Genomic DNA, 12,158 nt, shown 5'->3' on the forward strand with positions numbered 1-12,158 from the left:
TTTTTTTTTTTTTTTTTTTTTTTTTTTTTTTTTTTTTTTTGAATCATCTTAGATTTAAAGAAAACTTACTGAAGTTTGTAGTGGGCTTAAAATTACACAGAGTGAAGCAGAAGCTCAATGGTGCTGAAAATATTGTCTTAAATTATACAGGGGCCTTCCACTTGCTGATGAAAAGCAGTGAATGATGTAATAATTAATTACTCAGTGCAGTTATTGAGTATAAATCAGTCCACTGGTTGCACTTCTACCTCCTTTATTTCCTCTAAGAGTAATTTTTAAAGGCAATCCAGGGGCATGCTCTACTTATTACCTGACCTATTTTACTAGTTTCCTAAAAGGAGAGGTGTTACAAAACCTCTCAACACTGAATGCTTTTGAATTTGTAGATGGGAAAGATTTTTCTCTGTAATCAGCAACTAAGCAGTTATTTAACAGTTCTAATTCAGCAGCTGGAAATTTTGCTCCCTATTTGATTTTTGTGAAGTCAGTCTTAAGTATTATTTCAGACTATTTAGATATAGAAGCAGAAACGTGTAGTCCAGATGTGTTCTGATTCCTTCACAAAATTAGCTGCAGCAGGAGTTCCAGTTTTTGTGGTGGACACAAGAGAGGTTAGTTAATTAACAAAATGTTAAAAGAATAACAAACTTATCTGCTCAGATAAACAGGTAGATGGCAAATAAAAACTGTTTGGGGTGCCACATACTATCAACACTCATTTGGAAAGTTAAACTTTATCTGATCCTCCAGCATTTGAAGCTTTTAATACAAAATTTATTATGTTGACTTTTGGAAACAAAACTGATTATCTTTGCACCAGTCATGAGTCAAAGACTTCAGCAAGCTTTTGAAATCCAGGGAAACTATCCATTTTAACCTTTATGCTATAAAGCTCTGTCTTATTTGCTCTCCCTTGTATATATGCATAGTGTGTGACACTCTGTTCAAGGCTGAGTCTGCATTAATTTCAGGTTGCTAAATTTAGATGCTCCTACTCTGATAGGAGGAACCCTTTCTTTATCCTCTCTGCAAAGGTGTCATTGTTCGGTACTGTTACTAAAGAAGACTGCCCTGTTGTCCGCAATACAAAAATATTGTCACAAAAATAAAAATTTACTTTTCTAGTTTTAAGCTAATTTTAGTACCCTAGATACTGCTAGTCTCCCCTTATCCCACACAAGGTAAGGATATAATAGACTGCTTATGCTAGATTTGCTAATATCCTGTAGATGTACTTGTGACATTTTACCGCCCTTTATTGTGAGGTCCTAGTTATTATTTGTAGTGTCTAGAGGCTACCAATCAAGGATCAAGGGCCCCATTTTGCTGACTGTGTATACACAGAAATGAAAAGACAATTGTTGCCCTAAAGAACTTAAAATCTCAGGCCCTGATCACTGTGAGAGTCCCATTGACTTCAGGGGGACTGCTGAATGCATATAATTTAAGCATGAGTGTAAATCTTTGCTGGATCAAAGCCCCAAAAAGTGCTTCAGCTTCTCTGAGCACCCTCAACTGCCAGTGATCTCAACACCTTTGAGCCCTTCATTAGGCTGACTTTTGCTTGCACTGATAATGTCAAATATGATGTGAGGCTGTTTGAAATCTTGCCCAGTGAAACATTTATTCTTGGGAATATTACTCTGGAATTGTGTTTTGTATCTAATATAAAATAACAGCAGATCATGGTCTGTTTCTGTACATGAAAATATACACAGCCTTTTTCCCCTCTCAGAGAGGGGGATGGGTGGGAATAGGAATGTTTGGAAGCTGCATTTATTTTTAAATTGGAACATTGTATCCCATAGCTTTTGGTGATAATAGCTTAATAAACCCTGTTTTTTATATAAATATCCCAAAACCAATCAAGAGACCCCCATTGTCTGCAATTAATTTGCAGTCATAAGCGAGGCAAGCTGTGAACTCAGTCAGATAGCACACACAAAAATGTTATCGCAGGAATAATACTTTACTTTAAAATTATGAGCCAAGTTCTGTTCTCAGGGAACACAATGCTCCATGAATCTCCAAGTGCTGTCAATGGAGATTACACATGATTATCTGATAACAGAATTTGACCCATAGTAGCATGTGATGGGACCGGAACCTCCAACTCTTCCCAAAGCAGCATATGTGAGTAGGTAGAGCCCTGGATTGAGACTCAGGAGTCCTGAGTTGTATTCCCAGCTGTGCTGCTGGATGACCTTGGGCAAGTTACTTTACTTGTTCTTTGTGCCTCCATCTCCCTTCTGTAAAATGGGAGAGACAAAAACCTCTGTTAAAGCCCTTGGAGATCTCACTGATGAAAAATACTATACAAGAGCTTTTATTATGATTTCCCTTCCTAAGACTGGCATTTACATTTTAAACAGTGGGCAATGAAGGAGAATTGCCAAAAATAAATGGTCTGATGGCTGTTTTGTTTTTTAATGCTCTCTGAGGCACTATCATTTGTTCCCTTCTGGGAGGTCCAGGTGATCAAATCCCTGCCAAGTCTTGAACAGCTTGAGACACAGGAGTCCCAGTCAATCAGCTGAATGACAGGTGAAGACATATCTTTGTGTTCCCATGAAATGGAGCATTGTGCCTAATACCCTGTTCATCTAAAAATAAGTGTCTGTGTGGTGTCAGCACTGGGGTAGGAGGGGAAAGCCAGCACGGAAGATTTAAGGTAACCCTGCAGCTTCATACTCCTTGAACTATGGAATTAGCAAATAAAAGAGAAGGCTTTGTAGTTTCATGGGTTTTTTTTCATCCCCCACCTCACAGCTCCTCACACCCTGTAGGGGTAACCCTGCCATGCAGCGGGATAGGCAAATGTCTAAGGTAGCGTTTTGCTCTATTCTACGTTTCAGTAGATCTGAGTACCTGTCATCCTGTTTAAATGAATGGGAGTTACAGGTGCTCAGCCCCACTGAAAGCTGTTGCCAATGGCCTGATTGTGTGAGCGACTCTGGTCCTTTCTAAATTGATGAGCCCAGCAAAAATCCTAGTGCTGATGTGATCCATTTTCTTCTAAAGCCTGTGTGTGCTCTTCATTGACTGGTGAGGAGGAGGAGGATGCTATGAGACAACAATTGCATTGACAAAGCTAATGCTCTATTCTGCCCTGTGTAAGAAAGGGGGCTGTGTAAATTTAAATATTTTTGCTGCTGGCCTGCCATGTTACCTAATAGGCCATCATCATTCCAGTACTTAGATACCATGGTTGATTAATGTTATATTAAAAATAGGTACATTCTCTTCATGTTCCAGTGAAATGTAGAATGCCAGCAACAGTCCAGAGAGAAACAAGAGGCACCTGAATTGGCTTATATTGAAACCATAGTTTAAATTTGAGTGGAAAGATGCCCCAAGTGATATATGTATAGTGTCATTACATATGGTTGATCAATCTACGATATGGTATTTCTAATTCATCCACCACTGTATTGGCTGGGCACTATTTATATAATATATAAATTTACTGTTGCCTTCAGCGCCAACTCAGAAGCCAGAACTCTGGGGCTGGTAAAAATGGCAAAAAACATCTCTGGTTTTTGGTTTTTTAAATGAAGAGAATAGAAGGTGTGACAGGATTGTGAGCATTATGGGTGAACAGTGGGAGGAAGGAAACTGAAGAAGTGGAACCTCCTCACCAATTCGTATACTTATGCTGCTAATAAGAAAAACAGTCTGGGACTGCTTAAGTAAACCATTTTATATGGCATTGGAAGAACATGAAAGTGTTGTGGGTTTTGTTTGTTTGTTGTTTTTTGTTTTTGTTTTTTTATCATATTTGCTGGGCTGAATTTTTTTTTTTAATTTTTTTTTTTTACTACCATCCTTCCCTCCTTACTACCTCTTCCACCCTTACCACCACACACACAGAGGTATACACAATCTTTCATGAGAAGATATTAATGTGACAGCACTTCCCCTTTGAGGGACTATAATGTATATGAGAATTCCCCTGACGCTTTTGTTTTACTTGCTGTACATGGAGACTCCTCACCTTGCATAGTGTACTAGTGATGAATGATGGGAGCCCCCCTTAGTTTTCTTCACTACTGAAGGCAGTGGAGCCTTGGGTCATCTTTTGAAGCATCATCCCTTCCCCACCATCAGAGTGATTTGTCATTTAATCATCCGGACAGCTGAGTGCTACTGCATGTGAACTGCCTTCAAAAGGGCAAAATGTACCTGAGTAAATTGATAACACAGAAACTCTGTAGAGGAGCACAGAACTCACTGGAGGCATTAAAGGGGAAACGATAGCATAAATGATGAATTTGCCATGGTGCCTTAGCATAAAAACAAAGCATCTTTTTGACAGCAGATATCTGACTTTCTGTTTAGTACACTGACTTCATTCTCTATCTCTGCCTGGTCTAGTGCAGAGATATAGCCTTTGAAAGGGTAAGGGTACCATGGCCTTTTTTGGTATGGAATATGTCAATCCCATTCCAGCAATTCCTGTACTGTTTCCATGACACACCAAGGGCTATCAATCTGTTCTTTTCTCCCTCTTCAAAGATGAAGCAATCAAAAAATTTCCTCTACTCCTGCTCTTACTTACTCTAGCTAGACCCAAGAAACTTTTTTTTAAATAGTAATAAATAATATTTACAAAGTTTAAGAGCATTAAGTTTTGTATGCTAGGTTCTTCCCATCTCCCCCACAGATCATTCTAGCTACCACTCACTGCATAGATATCAGGATGACTTTTTATTGGCAGGTGTACCAGATTTTCCTGTTATTTGCCTTGGGCAGTAGGCAAGCAGGTTTGCGGAAGTGTGTTTGAGTAGTAGCTGTGCATATAACTTCATAACCTTGGGTTACACTGATTAATGACCAAATTCATTAAAAATTATATAATCCTATATGAAGCAGCACATCATATGTAAGTGTGCTGTGTATGCATCCCATATGTGTAGCTGATATTAGTATGACAAATGGATAGAATGCATTTATCATACACCTTTGACCATCTCTGACCACCTCCCCGGGTCTCTAATCATTGATCCATCTCTGCCAAGGTTATTTCTAACCTTCTAAGGTGCTGTCATATTTAAAAATCAAACTTTCAGAGGAAAGATCCCTTGCTTCTCCCCCAAATGTGGAATCCTCTGCAATACCTAAACCTACAGCCCAGGAGCGATAATAGCTAGTGCTAGACCACAGAGAAGCTAAAGGTCTGATATCTAGCTATCTACCAATGTTGGAAATGGGACCTTTATACCGCTGGTAAGCCGAGATTTCTCTTTTTTTCCCAATTAGACACAAACAGCCCTTGCTTTAGTTTCTGGAAGGTCCAAGCTATTGGACTTTAATGTCATGCTATTTTCATAGCTAGAAAAGCTATTTTAGGTTATTTTCTATAGAGTTTTAAATTGGTTTCTCTCTCTCCTAGACCTCCACAGTTGAACTCTCAGTTAACAGCTAGTGGAGGAATAAGGGATATCAAACAGTCCCAGTGCAATTTTTAAGAACACTCAAAGCATGACTAGTTACATAACTGTATGTGTTTCTGATTCATGCTATTGATGGCATGTAATGTGGTGTATACAGGGTTTATCCGCACCCCTTTGGGATGACCTGCTAAACTCACTGGTGACTTAATGAGTAACAAAGCCATCCCAAACCACTAAAAACCTTTATGCCACACAATCATGTATTTATACTCTGTTTATGTATCATTATTGTGGACAGCTGGAAACAAAAGTACCATCTAGGACAGGGTGGGCAAACTACAGCCCACAGGCTGGGTCCAGCCCATCAGGGTTTTGGATCCGGCCTGCAGGATTGCCACCCCAATGGCACCGTGGGCCTCGCGCCGCTGCTGGAAGCGGCCAGCACCACATCCCTGCGGTCCCTGGGGGAGGGGGGCAGAAGGCTCCATGCGCTGTCCTTGCCTCCAGGCACCGTCCCCCGCAGCTCCTATTGGCTGGGAACGGGGAACCGCGGTCAATGGGAGCTTTGGGGGAGGTACCCGCAGGGGAGGGCAGCACGCGGAGCCCTCTGCCTCCCCTCCCCCAGGGGCCACAGGGACATGGTCCCAGCTGCTTCTGGGAGTGGCGCGGGGCCAGGGCAGGCAGGGAGCCTGTCTTAGCCCTGCTGCGCACCACTGCCACCGGAGCCACTCCAGGTAAGCAGCACCAGGCTGGAGCCCAGACCCCAAACCCCTCCTGCAGCCTGCACCCCAACCCCCTGCCACACCCCGCACCTCTCCTGCACCCCAACCGCCTGCCCTGAGCCCCCCTGTACAACCCGCACCCTCCTGCACCCCAGCCCCCTGCCCTAACCCCCTTCCTGCACACTGCACCCCCTCCCACACCCCACACTCCCTCCTGCACCCCAACCCCCTGCCCGAGCCCTACATTCATGACCCTGCATGCAATTTTCCCACCCAGATGTGGTCCTTGGGCCAAAATGTTTGCCCACCCCGATCTAGGATCTCTCCATACACAAGGACTCATAACTAGCATCTTTTTCCACCTTAGCCTTCTCTAATAATTATGCATACAATGCTGTATGGTCCTCCTCTTAGATCATTAGTTTCCCTACACTCCTCCCTCCTTTGTCTTTTTTAATTGTAAGTGATTTTCAACTGCATAATGAACCTAGTATATGACTAACTGATTTCCACCCCCCCCCCCCCGCATGCTGCAATACCATGGTGTACAAAGGAAATCTTCTGGTTTCCTCCCTTGAGGAAAGCATTCTTAAAAAAGGACACATTCATATTATTTGGTGTTAGACAAGGGCTTTTGGAATCCATGTTGTGCTTTGAATTTCAATCCTTCCAGCATCATTGTGCAATGTACTGGTTTTGTGTGCGCTTTGCATGTGAGCAATATTGCCCTCTGCTGACTGGCCCACAGAGAGGATATGGGACCAACTACAAAGGTTGGCTAAATGGACTCTCCTTTAGATCAGGTTGACTGTGTATTTGGAGCCAAAGTACAAGGTATATATTCATTGTAATTCACTTCTATGCCTGTTGCCATAAGCTAGCAGTATGTAAAGATGTAGCAACTGTGAATATACAATAGATATCTTGCATCTATCCTTTGTTTGGCTCATAATTTTTATTTTGTTTTTTAATTGAACACCCAATTTCTTGGGTCTGGCCATGTTTTTAATTTCAGGAGACATATTTAGAATTCTTAAAATATAGGTCAAAGCAAATGGTGCTCTTACCAGTGCCTGTTACAATAGCTGAGGCCCTGGGCTAAATGGTGGCTGTATATAACAAAAACTTCCATAGCATTGCCCATGTTGGCACAATTACCAGTTACGGGCCAGCAGTCTTTCCTTTGTGTTTCAGCTGCATAATGCAGCCATTCTATTTGTGTATTGAACAAGTGGGGCTGTTTCTTCATTGATCCCTATTCTTGCCTTCTGTTGGATCATCCATCTGTATGTGACATCATCTCATACCACAAGAAAAACATTGAAATCACAGATCCAACATTATGACTAGAACTGGGCAGAAAATGGTTTTCCTGTCCAGTGAGAATTTTTCCAAAAACTTTCATTACTATATTAGACAAAGAGCCAAAATTGGAAAACATTTCACAAACCAGCAAAACACAAAATAATTCAGTACAGGTCCATCAAAATATTTTGTTTTGCTATTTTCAAACCATTTCATTTCAATTTGTCTTTTTTTAAAAACTTGTTTAAATCAACAGTTATTTTTACTCGAACTGAAACTTTCTGGTTCAGGGTGTTTTCCCCCCTCCCCCCCAAAATTTCTATGTCGGGAGATTAATTGAAACTGACCCTGTTTCACAAACTGTTTCAGCTTCTGATAGGCATTGTGGGGCAGAAAAATGGTTCATTGAAAAATTTCCAACCAGCTGTAAGTATGATCTCAATGTAGGAGATTGTAAGCAGATAAAATAGAGAGGAATAAACACTGGATTAAATCATTATACTCAAATGGAATTTTGTACAGGGATGTTGTACAGCTACTCACCACAAATACAACCTTATTCTCATGCGTTTTCCTATACCAGGCTAGTAATGTCCCCAAGGTTCAGTGTTCAGTTGCAGCCTTTGACTCCCATCAGGGCTGGCTCCAGCTTTTCTGCCGCCCCAAGTGTCCCCCCCCCCCCCCCCCCCAAAAAAAGACGAGCGGCGGCACTTCGGCGGCAGCTCAATCGCGCCGCTTCTTCTGCGGCAGTTCGGCTGTGGGTCCTCCCTCTCTTCCTCTTCGGTGGCAATTCAGCGGCAGCTCAAAGAGGAAGAGAGGGAATGAGGGACCCGCCGCTGAATTTCCGCCGAAGACCTGGACATGTCGCCCCGATACCGGATGGAGTGCCGCCTCTTTGAATTGGCCGTCCCAAGCACCTGCTTGCTAAGCTGGTGCCTGGAGCTGGCTCTGACTCCCATTAAAAGATGCGGAAAGATGATGAGGAAATTGTGTGCCGGAAATCTAGCCTAACATGCTGAAAACTGACTCCTGCAAGTCTTGAGGCACTGAAAAGCTTAATTTGTGACAAAATATTTGAGATGCCATCTTTTATATGAATTAAAGGAATAATGCTAACTGAAAATGGATGACCTGTACATAAGGAGAGGACAGCGTGTGAAAGGACAATTTCTCCTTATTGGATTATAACTAAAGCCTGCAAATTAAAAAGGTTACCCTAGGAATTAAGAATTAGATCTTGTACAATCTTTTAAATTCTTCAGTTAGAATTTAATGTGGAAAACCTTGGTAATCTTCAATAAAAAGCATTTAGTAAGAAACTGAATTAATGCCTATACACGGATGGTAATACTAGATTGTTCATGGTATGCCATTCAATCACACTACTGTATTTGTACAGACGCTCCCCGACTTATGCAAGCGTTCCGTTCCGGAACGCCTTGCGTAGCTCGAATTTTGCGTAAGTCGGTAATGTATACCCGACCATTACGCGCCAAAAAAAAAAAAAAACCAACCAAAAACCATTTCTAGCTTACAGAACTTTTTCCATAAGTCGGGTTTGCGTAACCCAGAGGGTGTCTGTATTTAAATACATTGAATGATGTAAAGCTCAAGTCAACACAAACACAGTGATATATTCTTCAAAATGTGTCAAAACATGGCTAGCAGATGATAAAACAAAAAAAATGTACTCTTCATTGTCACTGTCACAACTTAATGGTCCAAATCAAATGAGAACTTCTTGCAAAACAATAATAGCAAGGTCATATATCCTCTAAGCATGGCCCCAAACTCAGTCCACTGCTAGAGACAGGTATTCTTTGGGAACAGTATTCAAACATTATCCAGTTTTAAGGCCCTAGACGAGATCTTCTTAGCCTTGTCATAGATTCTGAGTCTTGTGGGAAAAGGAAAAACCACTTCTGTGTTCTGTTGGGAGGTTTTTTTCAGCAGCATAAATAGTCAGCACTTCATCTGTTTAGTTTCTATATCTGAAAAAAAATCTCCATCCTTGTCTCTGGGATTGAGTACCATGGAAATAAGTACCCACCAGCATATTAACTAATAGCTCTAAATGGCATCTTGAATTGTTTAATATAAAATTATTCCTGTTTTTCAGTGATGGGGTAGTTGGCAGTCATTTTTTCCAGGGCAGCAATGAGATCTTGCCCTTCTTCTCCCTTCAGGAAAACCTGACAGGCCAAATGTGCTGCTGTCATAACTGCAAATCCATCGGCAAGGATGGAGTTACCTTCTGCACCTCCCACGCACATAGCCAGGGTTGGTGGCATCTACATCAGAGGATGCCTGTACTTGAATACTGTGAATAAATAGGTTTTGTTCTTTGTTCAAAATCATTCCAAACATATTGATTTGTAGCAATGGCAGCTGATGGATTAGGAAGAGTTCTGCCTTTCATGATACTGGAACTCCCGTCATCCTGTCTGCCTTGCTCAGAGTCCAAATGCCAGTTGCTGAGCTATTTTGGCTCCCTCGCTGCTGCGGTTGGTTGGTTATCCTTGCTGTTAATACTGACCTAAACCTTTTCTCTTAAAAGATCATCAGCTCAAAGCTGTAAATTAATTATGAGCTACCTATAGCTCATTGATGTACAGCCAGTGTTAGTCAGAATTACTATGCAGCATGAAGACAAATAACTGTAAGGCACTATATAACTGGTACCTGGACCAGGCCACAAGTACACCCCTTTAAAGCCTCTATGAGGACTGACATTCTATATTTAAAGCATCCTGTAACATAGGAAGCTATTTTGAACTGGAGCTAATGCTCCATTTACTTCACACCTCTGGAATGCTTGCTTGGGACAGGGCATCCAGAACTCCCAAAATACATCTTGTAACCCCAGATTCTTGCACATCATGCCAAATCCAGAATGCTTTGGTGTTAGGGTGCATTTGGGCTGCCTTCCCTTCATCCTGGGAGGTCAGTTGGAGCTGTCCTCTAACTGAGAATGTCAGCATTCCCTTCTAGCCTAGTCACAGCTGGTTCCAGAATGATAGAGAGCAGGTGGTACTGCAGGGGGTGATTTTTTTTTTTTTTTTTTTTTTTTTTAAAGACAGCTAAACCAAGGGAGGATCTTTAATCAGAGCTGGATGAACTTGGTTGGACTAAGAAATAAGCTTAACGTGCTTCTTGTTGAACTTTAGTTAGAAGTTGCAAGAGACAAATACCTTTCTGCTCCCTTGTCCAGTTGCCTTTGTTACAAAAGCCTTTCTGAGAGGTGATTGTTTAGTCAGTGTTTGATAGTAGTGGCCCTCTCTGAAAGTATTAATCGGATTTCTCCAGGTCCCTTCTAGTGTAAAGAATTATTTGGGATAAAATCTCTTACCTAACTAAAAGTGCTGTTCACAGGCGAGATGGAGGTAGAATATGATCATGTTTATCCTTTGCGTATTCTGAGGACAATGTAGGTCTGGTGTGGCGTCCATAAATTTCACTGTATGTATTCCTTTATCTTTTGTACTGGTGTGATTTAGAAAGTGAGGACTTTATATCAGACTGAAAATAGTGGCATCAAGAAGATATGCTTTCCTAAACATTAAAAAAAAAGAACAGGAGTACTTGTGGCTTATGCTCAGATAAATTTGTTAGTCTCTAAGGTGCCACAAATACTCCTCGTTCTTTTTGGAAAATATAGAAGATACTCTGGGACTGAAGTTCAAATTAGTCCAACCTGGGAAAACCCGCTGGCTTTCTCATGAGCGATCCTTGGCTGTTGTCTTAAGCTGTTCCTTTTGCGGATACAGACTAACATGGCTGCTACTCTGAAAACTAAACATTAAAGAAACCACGTGAATGGTGATCGGTTTTCATTGATTGATTGTTCTAAAGTTTAACATTTAATTTTTGCGTACCACTTACATTTTAATTCTGTATGCCTTGTCAGTGTATTGTATTTATGGCCATAGTTAAAGCTGTGTGTTGGTAGCTCAGGGTTAGAGTGAAGACATGTAGGTGGTGGGAAGGAAGTAGTTGACGTTGAGAAGGGGAACTGATGAATGGAGTGAAGAGGGGCATCTGAATGAGTCAGGTGCTTATTTCCTGATGTTTACTTTGTATCTGGTGAAATACACAGTCTAGCATCCTTAACTCAAATGTAACAGTTTGTGCGTCTTGTTTTTCTGGGTGGGAATTTGTGTGTATCGATTATTGACAGCCAGCTACATGGATAGATATCCACGTTACTGTGTTTATGCTCTTCTTCCTTTTTTTTTTTTTTTTTATTATTATTATTATTATTATTATTAGTGGAGCTCTGGTGTCTCCTATTGGCCTCCTTTCCCACCCCAGCACCCAGCTTCCTCCTCCTGGCCCCATGCATAGCTTCACCCCTCACTTTCCTACACCCCTCAGCCTTCCACCTATAGAAACCTATTTCTCCATGCTGCCCTCTTTGCCTGCTTCTCCTAGCCCTGATGCTCACCCACATCCCTATTTCCCCCCCATGTGCGGGCAAGGAACCCTCCCTTCCCCCCCCCCCCCCCGCCGGCAGTGTTCTTTAATTTAGATGGAATGTATGAGTCCCAAGAGTTAAAGGGGTTAATATAATCCAGTCACTGTCCAGTGTTAAACAGTGTTAAAGAAGGTTCAGGGTTTGGTATACAGCCACCTCACCCTGCTTAGTACACACTATAAAATTCATGCCAAAAGTTAGAAAATGATTGATTGATACACACACACACACACACACACACACACACACACACACACACACACA

At 41.6% G+C, this 12,158-nt stretch overlaps 1 protein-coding gene across 1 annotated transcript in view; it reads left to right on the forward strand.

Moving 5' to 3' along the window:
- LDB3 (LIM domain binding 3) overlaps window positions 1-12,158 on the forward strand; it is an 83,540-nt gene that overhangs the window by 905 nt on the left and 70,477 nt on the right. The window lies entirely within an intron of this gene.

The sequence above is a fragment of the Terrapene carolina genome, unplaced genomic scaffold (genome assembly GCF_002925995.2).
Source record: "Terrapene carolina triunguis isolate 2854851 unplaced genomic scaffold, T_m_triunguis-2.0 Scaffold95, whole genome shotgun sequence".
Lineage (NCBI taxonomy): Eukaryota > Metazoa > Chordata > Testudines > Emydidae > Terrapene > Terrapene triunguis.